The following is an 11,604-nucleotide window of genomic DNA, read 5'->3' as shown; positions in this document are numbered from 1 at the left end:
AGGTTTTCAAGCACACTCGGTGCTAGGAGAACGGCAGCTATGTGAGATCAGCAAATAGAGTGGGCCTTGCGAGCCTGGGTGTCGGCATGCAACCCGCCCCGAGCTGGCTCGGGGCTGAGGCAAGTAAAGCAGTGGAACTTTCCCGCATGGGGGTGAATTGCTCTTGGCACAACTCCCCAGGCCAGACGGGCCTTTTGTTTCAGCAGACACTATCTGACCCAGGATAGCGTCAAGGGCTTGGGATATAGATGGGGCCATCTATAACCAGCAGGGATGGTTCTCTTTCATCTGGATTGCAGGAAGCTCTAGACAGGAGAGGTTGCAGGTAAGACTATAGCTGTTTTGGTGGGGGGCTCTGGCGGCGACGGTGGCCGCCTCCAGAGCTGTGGCGGAGTTACGGGGCAATCTAGAAGCAGGCCGGTACCAAGGGTACCTCTGCGCGGCACCATACGGGGTGCCAGAGCCAAATCCGAGGAGCCTCATGGGAGGGTCCCGGAAACCGTGTCGGCGCCCCACTAGTCCTTCGGGCGGTTGTGGGCCTGAACAACCGGGGGTTTGCTATGCTACGCTCCGCCCCGGGAAGGGGCGTGAGTAGAAGTTACCAACGGTCACGTGATCCTGTAAAAGAATCATTTGGACGGCAGCAAAGGCGGGTTTCGCCCCAGTGCTGCCCAGCTCATCAGGCGGGCAGGCGGCCCCGTAGTTTGCCTGCCCTTGGATCGCCCGTAAGATAACCCACCTATTACATAACGGTGTATGTAATAAACCTGCAGCATTTTGTACCCAATCAAACAGTCTGTGGGTGTGTTATTATTGGGTAATGTATTTTGTTGGAGGGGGGACTGAGGGGTGCCAATGGCGATACTAAAAACTGGGGGCGTGGCCAATGTAAGTAAGAGCTTGGCTTAAAACAGATAAGAATAAAATCTCTGCTTAGCATAGTGTGCCGCCCGACTTGTATTTTGCTGTTTCTGTCATTGCTTCCAGTTATATGATTCAACAAGTAACATCATACCTACAACAACTCAGGACTATTGGCTTTGTCAATGGTTGTTAGATGCATAAGATAAATAAGCAGCAACTATGGCTTGTATATAATGAAAAAGCTTCCACTTAAAGCCCTGGTGACACCACAACAATGTTGCTGCTCCTGAGTTTAAAAAAGAAGGGAAATCCAGAGAGAAAATGACTCTTTAAAGGATTTCCCTTCCCCTACAACGCTCACCTGGCATGACGTCATGCCGTAACTTCTCCACTAGTGAGAAGTAAGCAGGGAGAGCACCTGCACATTAATGTGCCTGCTGTCACTGCAGTCCGGGAAAAAACAGACCGCCTATGCCAGGGCACAACACAGAGCCCGATAGAGACCCGTTTCGAGTCCCCCTTCTAAAAACTGCCAGTGCTCAACACTGGTGAGACCCGGCCCACTTAAAGCCCAGGCATAGGGAATGCTTTCCCAAGGTCTCACCTATTGGGACATTGATATTCATGCTATCTTAACTTTGACTTGTAGCTGAATCTGTACTATCTATAAGGCTGTCACAGGAGCACTGGGGATGACAAATATGAGTCAGTGGGACAGTACTGACAAATGGAATTTTAAACTGTATCTTTCTTTCTTTTACCTCAATGGGGAGATTACAGGGCCTTTACACGTTCACACAGAATGTATAAGCCTTATTGTGTTTTAACCTGAAAACTGAGCATTACCCAAACGGTGTTGGATTAGCTCTCCCCTCATCTTTAGAAAGACGTTACTGTCAGTCTGATCACTTCTTTATGACTTGTTTACTGAGCTGAATTATATACTGTTCTGCTATTTTGCATATTACATTTTATTCTTGTTTTTATATGACAAATGACTGCCTGAAACATTGTCATTTGTTTTGCTTTCTGTAATGCGAAAAATACGGAATATTTTTATAAATAAAATGACACCAAAAATAAAATCAGCAGAACTAGAAGTATGTATGAGTTATTGAAGTTTCAGGTAAAAATTGCGCCTAAAGGGCACGAAGCACCAACTGCGGGTATCTGATCACACCGACTGGTACAAAGTAAAAATTTCAGGCTGACCACAATAAAGGCACCCATTAATATGGGACCAAGTGGGGCCCACTGGGAGTTTTACCTTTTATCCTTGGTGCGGAAGCTGCACTGTGTTGTGATGCAAGGCTCTACGTTGCACTGCATTGGGTCCCTCAAGTCACCTATTAGGAGTGGTGCGGTCCTGTCATGCAAAGCCCCAAACGTCGGGGCCCACTGGGAGTTTTACCTTTTATCCTTGGTGCGGGAGCTGCACTGTGTTGTGATGCAAGGCTCTACGTCGCACTGCATTGGGTCCCTCAAGTCACCTATCAGGAGTGGTGCGGTCCTGTCATGCAAAGCCCCAACGTCGTCCTGCAACGGACTTTGCGAAGCCGTCGATCAGCAGCTGCAAAGAGCTACAATATGAGGCTCATGCACTATCCTCTGTCAGGTCCGGTGGAGCCACTGATTCAGACCTGCGAGGTGCTGCAGTGTGAAGCTCTGCATTGTTCTGCATCATGTTTCTCAGATCCGGGAAAACCTCCAGTTGAGCAGAGAGGTGTGCATTCTGTCTCCAGCCAAGGGTCCAGGACCTTGAGGAAAATACTTGGGAGATCAGGAATCATTCTCACAGATGCCACAAGAGAGGATCAGGTCCAGTTGGGTCTGGTCAGCTGGAAAGCAGGCGAGACCTCTGGAAGCTTGTTGTCCTCCTGTAGCTCCTTCAGGAGGATAGCACACTAACCCTTGGAGTCACTTCTGGAGTTTGGGTTCAAGGCAAGCATGTCCACTCTTCTTTCTTCAGACAGCAGGGCAGTCCTTCTTCATAATCTTTTCAGGTCCAGGAGTGTTGTGATTAGAGGGTTCTGCGATTGCCACTTTTATTCCCGGTGCATGTCTATGAGTGAGTCATGCCCTTTGTCTAACTTTAAACTGGTTTTGCTCAGACCTTTCCATTCTCCTAGGTTTGGCTCCAATCTGTCTAGGGAAAGAAAGGGTAGGCAGGAACATGTGTGGGCTGAGCTTGCCAGTGACAGGGCATTCAACTTCTGAAGTCAGGAAGGTTCTGGGTTCAACCCCTAGGCCATCCTGCTCAGGAGAGAAACACTTCAGTACACACGAGACCCTTTGGTCCCATCTGGCAGGCATACCCATCACACAAAAGGAAAGCCCTTAACAGTCATGTGACCCTGGACACTGGCAGAAAAGCAAATTTGGTTTAGGCAGAACAATTCCAACTTTCTAAAAGTATATGCCAAATCCAGGCCTGGACAACATCCATACATACACACGAGAAAACATGGTGACGGGCAGGCATAACTTGAATACAGAAATTACTTAGGACTCGTAACTAAACTAATTCGGGTAGGTTGAGTGACTAAATCACAAAAATACTGTTCGCTGCATCAAATAGATGTCACCACCACTTATCTATGTTCTGATTATTCCAAGGCATTCTCTTATTGTTATTAAGACCAAAGCAGCAGGCATCTAAAATAATTCTTAACACATATAGCACGTAAGACAAACATGTAAAATTCTTGACATCACATTGACAATTTTTTCAACACCATTTGAAGCATCAGACAGAATATTTGTGATTTAGTCACTCGATTCACCCAAATTAATTATATTTCGATTCCTAAGTAATTTCTGTGTTCAATTAATCCTGCCAGTCACCATAATTTCTCATGTCTATAACTTTCTAAAAGTGGCATTTTTAGAATCGTAATCTGAAATATGACTTTACCTTTAAATAGGTTTTAAAATTATAATACTAATGAGTGGAAGAAGTATTTCTCTTGCTGGTCCCAAACTGTAGTTATCACTTATTACATTTAATAAGGTATCCCTGTGTTAGTCTACGCAAGAGCTTGTCTTGCTACAGTGAAAACTACTTTGGAGGTGTTTCACTAGGAGTCCATGTAAAACTTAAGTACACATGTCCTACTTTTTAAATACCATGCACCCCGCCGTATGAGCCTTTAGGGCCTATTTTAGGGTGACTTGAAGTATTAGAAAGCAAGGTTTGGGCCTTGAAAAAGGTTTATTTTGCCTGGTTGAAATGGCTCTTTTTAAAATTATTGCAGGCTGCAGTTGTAGGCCTGAGACATGTTTTACAGTGCTACTTTAATGGGTGGCACTCTTGTACCATTACATTTACAGGCCCTGGGTACTTGTAGTACCATTTACTTGGGATTTATAAGTAAATTAAATGTGGCAAACAGGTGTATAGCAATTTTACTGTGTTTGTAAGGGAGAGCACAAGCACATTATCAATGAGATGCCGGAGAAAAGTGTGCGGAGTCTTAGACTCAACAAAAACAGATTTAGCAAAAATAGGGTAGTGAAGGCAAAAATCTGGAAGAAGACCACACAAAAGATAGTCCTTTCCAACATGTGCCCCCCTCTTAGCAGAAATGCAGGCAGTACTGCCCACCCTCATGGAAGTTCTCATCAATAGGGTGGAAAAACCAAGAAGGACCATAAGGATTGGTGTGGTCAGTCCCAGGGCGATGGTCCCCCGTAACGCCATTCCCTGTAGGAAGATGGATTACCTCAACAGTTTGGAATACTCACCCTCAGCCGTATCAGCCATTTGAGGGCTCTGTGGTCTGTCTAAACTCGGAAGTGATTCCTAAACAAGTATGTCTTAAAGTCTTAAGAGCCCAGACCAATGCAAAGGCTTCTCTTTCAATTGCTCTCCACCTTCGTTCCCTGGGAGGTAGCCTCTGGCTGATGAAGGCTTCAAGTTTGTCCAAACCCTTTGACAAGATAGCCCCAATGTCATGCTTTGAAGCATCGCCGGCACTAACAATTCTTTGGAGAAGTCAGATGCCTTAAGCACTGGTACTGAGCTCATGGCTTCCCCAAGGGTGTCACGTGCTTTCTGGCATACCTTTATGCAAGTCACCTTCTTGGGCTGTTTCTTGGAAGTCAGTTCAGTTAAGGGGGCAACAATGGTGCCGTACACTTTACCATATCTCCTATAATATGCAGTGACGTCTAAGAAGGCTCCATTTCAGGCTGGGTCTTACGCGGTTTCCAATCCAGGATGATATGTACCGTGGGCTGGGTGGGTTGCATCTTGCTCCCACTGACTTGGTTGCCCACATACTTAATGGATCACTGCCCTGTCTGGCACTTATTGGCCTTGCTAGTCAGGCCTGCCTTTTGCAGGGTCTGAAGTACTGTACAGGCGGTTATCCCAGGTAGAGCTGAAGACAGCAAAGTTGTCAAGGTAGGCGCCATTGAAGCCCTCTAACCCAGCCGGGACCCGGTTGACCAACCTCTGGATGGTGACAGGAGCATTTTTTGATCTAAAGGGCACCACTCTAAATAGAAAGTGGCTTTCTGGAGTGGAGGCTGCCCACCTCTGCTTGGCCTACTCGGATAAGACAATCAGCCAGTACTCTGATGTCAAATCTCCCCACCGAATAAAGCACCCATCAGCTCTGGAGATGAGGTGAGCATCAGTCTTGGTGACTGAATTGAGGCCACTGTAATCCAAACAGAACATCTGGTGGGGTGCCTGGTGAGGTAGCCTTGGGTACCAGTACCACTGTACTGGACCATGGACTACAGGAGGGCTTAATCACCTCCCAATCCTGCATCTTGCATGCCTCTTCCTTAATGCTGGCTCTCACCTTGTCAGACAGCCAGTAAATGTTTTTGACAGGCATACTTCCCCGTGTTTATATCATGGGTTCACCAATCAGTGAGCCCTGGAGTCAGTGTGAAGAGCAAGGAGAAGTGCCCCAGTAGGTGGCAACCCTCCCTCTGTTGAACTGGAGTTATGGTAGGGGAGAAGACAATCCTTCCACTGATCCTTCTGCTCTTTGGAGATATGTGGTCTGGGAGGGGCTGTCTCTCACCATCATCTGTCACCAGGAGCATAGTGACATTGATCGCTGAAAGTGGGGCCTGAGGTGGTTCACATGGAGGGCCCTTAAGGGGTTCCTAGATGCCTTCAGGTCTACCAGGTTGGTGACCTCGCCTTTCTGCTCTTTCACCTCGTAGGGCCCTGTCCACCGGCCCTTCACAGGCCGGGACTCTACAGGCTTCTTCATCCACACCTTTTGCCCAAGCTACGACTCCACCAGAGTGGCCTTCTGGTCATACCAGTGCTTCATAACTTCCTTCATGGCCTTCAAGTTCTCAGTGGCTTCTTTGCTGAAGCACATCATCTGAGACTGGAGGGCCAACATGTAGCTTACTACATCTTGCAGGGGTATTTTGCCAGCTGTCTCCAAACCCCCCTTTAGAAGACTGAGAGGTCCACTCATAGGGTTGCCATATAGCAGATCAAAGGAACCGAACCCCACTTCCTTCTAAGGCACTTCCGACTACTGGATGAGAAGGTGTGGCAAGAGGGCATCCCACTTACACCTCATGGTTTCTGGTAGGCTCATAATCATGCACTTCAGTGTCTTGTTGAATCTTTCCACAAGTCCATTATTCTTGGGTGGTATGAAATGGAGAACGTATAAGTTAGCCCAGCTCCTCCCACATTGACTTCTTGTAGGCAGACATGAAGTTTGTGTCCCTGTCAGATGCAGCCTTCTTGGGGAAACCCATGTGGGTAAATGTCCCTATACTTTTCCTGGCCACTGTGGGCGAAGTGGCCTTCTTCACGGGTATGCCTCAGGGAACCTTGTGACATGGTCCACCAAGACCAGGCTAAACCTGTTGTCTAGGGCCATCATGTGGTCTAGAGGTCCAGCAATGTCAAAACCCACCCTTTCAAAGGGAGGGCCAATGTGACAATTCATGGATAAGAGTATAACACTATAGCTATTTTCGGGTGGCAGAGGCATGGCGATGTGTTTCCTCTTTTTCCTTGTTTTTTTCATTCAAATGTGTGATTATATTGTGATATTTCACTATTTCAGAGCATAGGCTACTAAAGCCAATTGATGATTTGTCTCAGTAATTTTCAATGGAATTTCAGTATTCTTACTGCTGCTAAGCTAAATATTTTTTATATTGTTGGTGTCCTTGAATTCATGCCAAATTTAGTATATTTATTTTGCCTGTGTGTACCTATTGGTGTTTGAGGGGCTTCAGGAGTCCTGGTCTAATTATCCAGCAATTTTTCCTTTGTTCTCAGCCACCTTCTTCTCGATGTCTTGTCCACCATTTTGTATGTGAGATGGTTAAATAATGTGCATATCTGTGTCTTTAAAGATCTTTGGCTGAGGTAATCATTGCCTAGATATGTTTGAGTGTGGGGCATTTTACTATTTTTTTAATCAATTTTTTGTCAGTTTCTATTTTGCTTTGCTAATATATGTTTTCATCTTAATGGATATTTTACATTATTGTTCCTGTTTTGGAGGTGGTGTGTGCATCTGTGGATGGGCCAATGGAAATTTTGGGTATGTGTTTGTTCAAAACTTTGCCTGCAATGCTGCATTTGTTTTTCAGTGATGTGGAGAAGAAGGGGTTCCTGGGCAGACAGGCATTTTTTCTTTGTACTTCATGTCATCTCCTTCCTTGCCATCTGCTCAGCCACCATTTCTTAAAGTAGTGTGTGTCTAGAAAGCATCTATTTTGCCTTTGTTCTTCGTGCCTCCTGTTAGAAATGGGGGTCTCTAGTTGGCAATGGTTTGCACCTTTGTCCAAGTAGGGATCCTTCTTCCTAGTCAGGGTAAGGGGGATACACTTCTAGAATAAACCCTGCTCACCCTCTTGGTAGCTTGGCACGAGCAGACATGCTTATCTCAGAAGCAGCATGTAAAGCATCTGTGCACACATACAGTAGCACAGTGAAAACAATACAAATGGACACCACACCAGCTTAGAAAAATAAGCAAAACTTTATCTAAACCAAAAAGACCACATACAACAAAAATCCAACATACAATACTGTAAAAATAGTTACTATGCAAAATAATCTTAAATTGCAGAAATAGCTACAAAACATAGTTCTTCCGAGTCAGTAGCTCTGTTTGGGGCTACCGCATTGCTGAAAACAACAGCGTCTACCAGTTCCAGCCAATCACGTCGGCACAGGCCAGCTAAAGCGTTGACAGACTCTTGAAGAGTACCTTTCTCGTTGCAGCCGACATGTTGGTGCGAGTCGGTTGGGGGCAACTGATGGTGTTGGTGACGTCCAGGCAGGGTGAGGCGAGGCAGTGCAGATTGCTGTGCCCACAGGATGCAGTACAAGCAACGGCTCAGTGACGATCGTTCAGGCGATGTTGGTGACACCAAGGATGCGGTGCGAAGTGCGCGGGGCCTTCTGTGGTGCCTTCACAACACAGAACCCTGCAATGGACTCGCTGACAGAGTCGGCTGCTCCTTTCTTCTGCGGTGGCTGAAACCAGCGGTACCAGAGACGGTGCCAAGAAAAATAGTGAGGTCTTTGCTGTTCCTGAGACCTCTTGAACAGGTGGCAAGCCCAACTTCCAAGCGCTTGGAGATACTTTCTCAAGCAGGATACACATACAGATCCTCTCCTTGTTAGAAACAGCTACTGCAGGCTAACCCCTGACAGCACACAGCAATGGGGCAGTACTCTTCCTCCAGTTTCTTCCAGGTCTTCTCCTTGGCAGAGGTTCCTTCTTGAAGTCCAAAAAGAATCTAAAGTTCAGGGGTTCGGGCCCCACTTTTTATAGAACAAATTCCTTTGTTCTCTGGTGGCAGAGAAGCTCTTTGCCTAGCCAAAATCAGTTCTGTCCTCTCTGGTGTATTTGCCCGGCATTAGGTGGAGACAGCATTGTCCAATGTAGGCCAGGCCCATTTAGGTGGGAAAGAAATCTCCTCTCCCCCTCTGAATGCAGCCCAAGTCTATTCAGCCCAGCCCCGACTCACCCTGGAAAAGCAGGACACACCTCAGCCCCCAAGAGGCTATCTAAACAGAATGCACACCCCCAGCCAGACAATCAATATAAACCCTAGCAGAGGCACACAGGATGTCTAAGCAAGAAAATACCCACTTTCTTAACCCCTTCCATGCTCATGACGGAACCGTTCCGTCATGGCCCCGCCCGCGCTCGAACCCTTCAGCACCGCGGGGGAATCCGTGCAGCGCTGAAGGGGTTAAAGTGTTATTTTCAAAAACAGAATGTAAAAATCTTCCCTTCTAAAACTGCATCTTTACAGTTCAGGCATACTAAACTTTAACTTACTATCTTGTCCCCATGGAAAGATGTATTTATAAGCTGTTATAAGCTGTCATAAATACACTCCCATTCTATCCTATGGGACAGATGGCCTTTCAATAGTGTAAAATAAAATTGGCAGTATTTCACTATCAGGACATGCCACCCACATGAGGACATGTCCTACCTTTCACATACACTGCACCCTGGCCACAGAGGTACTTTGGACCCACCTTAGGGGTGTCTTACATTTTAGAAATGGGACTGTTAGGGCCTAGCAAGTGGGTGCACTTGCCAGGTCGACATGGCAGTACCAAACTGCACACAGACACAACAGTGGTAGGTCTGAGTTACATTTGCAGGCTGCTCATGTGAGTGGCACAATCAGTGCTGCAAGCCCACTAGCAGCATTTGATTTACAGGCCTTGGGCATACACAGTGCACTGTACTAGGGACTTACCAGTAAATCAGATATGCTAATTATGGAATCACCAATCCATAAACACAATTTGCAGGGAGAGCATATGCACTTTAGCACTGATCAGCAGTGGTAAAGAGCCCATAATCATAAAACCAACAAAAACAGGGTCCAAAACAGGAGGCCAAAAGGCAAAAAGTCTCGGGATAAACCCGCTGGACAGGCCAAGTCTAACACTTCCTCTTCCATTGCCATGTCCACCATTATATAAAACCAGTGTGTGTGTGTCTCACAATCATCCATTATGTCTTTGTTCTCACTTCCTTTTTCCTTGCTAAGCCTTGTGCTCTGCCACATTTTGTTAAACCAGAATGAGTGTATCATGGCAGATAGTTAACTACTCTCTGCCACTTTTAAAACCCTTCTCCTGTGGGCACTTTGGCCCTAATTAGGATGTCGGTCAGAAAGCCTCTAGCCACAGGAGTCTCATTGGCTCTGAGGGAACATCACATCACATATTATTTCCCATTTCTTTGAATTCTTATTCAGCATTTTAAGCCATGTTCATTAAGCACTATCACCAATCTTTATTTAATTTAATTAATTCAATCAATTTTTGAGTCTGGCAGGGAAACCAGATATTATTTCACATTTTTTAGAATTGTTTAATAATTTTCTTTTTTTTTGATAGGGCCTTCTCAGCCATGGTTATTTTTTTTTGAACAAACTTTATTGCTGACTTTAGCAAATTTGAAATGTATCCGTCAGTTTACAGTGACAGTCTTTTACTTTGTATGGAGAACATTACACATATGGCTTATAGTGGCTATGTGCGGCATTTCGTAAACGATAAAATCGAAGGCAATGATCCCCAATAGCGTCGTTAACATCAAAGCTCAGCCATGGTTATTAACCCGTTCCGTGCTCATGACGGAACCACTCCGTCATGAGCCACGGGCGCCGTGTGCTCATGACGGAGTGGTTCCGTCATGCTGCGGCCGTTGGCGGCCGCTCCGCCCACGCGGCGCTAATTCCCCGCCTGTGCGGGCGATTAGCGCCGTGGGCGGAGTCATGACGGAACCACTCCGTCATGAGCACTGCTCGCCCGTGACTCATGACGGAGTGGTTCCGTCATGAGCACGGCGCCGCCGCTGTGCCCCCAAACCCCCCCCCCCCAGCGCCGCGGCAGAATTCCTGCCGCGGCGAAGGGGTTAAACATTATAATTAATTAATTCAATCAATTGTTTCTTGATTCTCTCTGGCTCCTACAGAGTTTCCATGGACGCTGAATGGATACCTCATATAATTACATTTGCTGTCATGGTGATTGGGCAGTGTGGGTATTTGGTCATTATGTTTAATTCATTTAATTGTTTTTTGCCAGCAACCCTTACTACAGGGGCCCCACAGATCTGGAGGGGCACCAGATAGTACTTTCCATTTGCTTAGAATTTTTCTACATTTTGTTCCATGGTGATTGGGCTCAAAGGACCATAACCATTATTATTTTAATTATTGTAATCCAGTTTGACAGCCTTCTCCTTGCTCTCAAAAGGGTCCTGTGGGCTCAGAAGGGACATCAGAAGTTTATGTATTCCTCTTTGACATCTGGGGATGTTGTGGTGGTGTTATTTCTGACCTGTATAAAACTTTCACTATATGGCAGCTTTTATTATTAAAAACGTGTTCTTAATATTTCTGTTGCTTTTCATTGTTTTTTGTCTAACTAGTGCTTCGGCTAACAAATAGTTTATACATTGTTAATATTATTTAGAGTGTTGCAACAAGAAACAGAGCAAAGGGAATGTTCCAGAAATCATAGTGTTCAGTAAGACAAACTAGTCATTGTTCATGTCAGGAGCGGCACGAAAAAAGTGTATATCATCTCTATTCCCCTGCTTCTATACCATCATCTGCTTCAATCGTTTCAAAATCCCAAAACCCAGCACCAACAACCACCACAGTTGTCAGGCCTAGCAGTAGCGGCAGCTACCGGACGGGGGTGGTGGAGTGGGGGGTGTTGGGAGAGGGATCTAATTTTTTTTTTAAAAA

Source organism: Triturus cristatus, chromosome 5_1 (assembly GCF_964204655.1).
Source record: "Triturus cristatus chromosome 5_1, aTriCri1.1, whole genome shotgun sequence".
Lineage (NCBI taxonomy): Eukaryota > Metazoa > Chordata > Amphibia > Caudata > Salamandridae > Triturus > Triturus cristatus.
Note: the sequence above shows the minus strand (reverse complement) of the source record.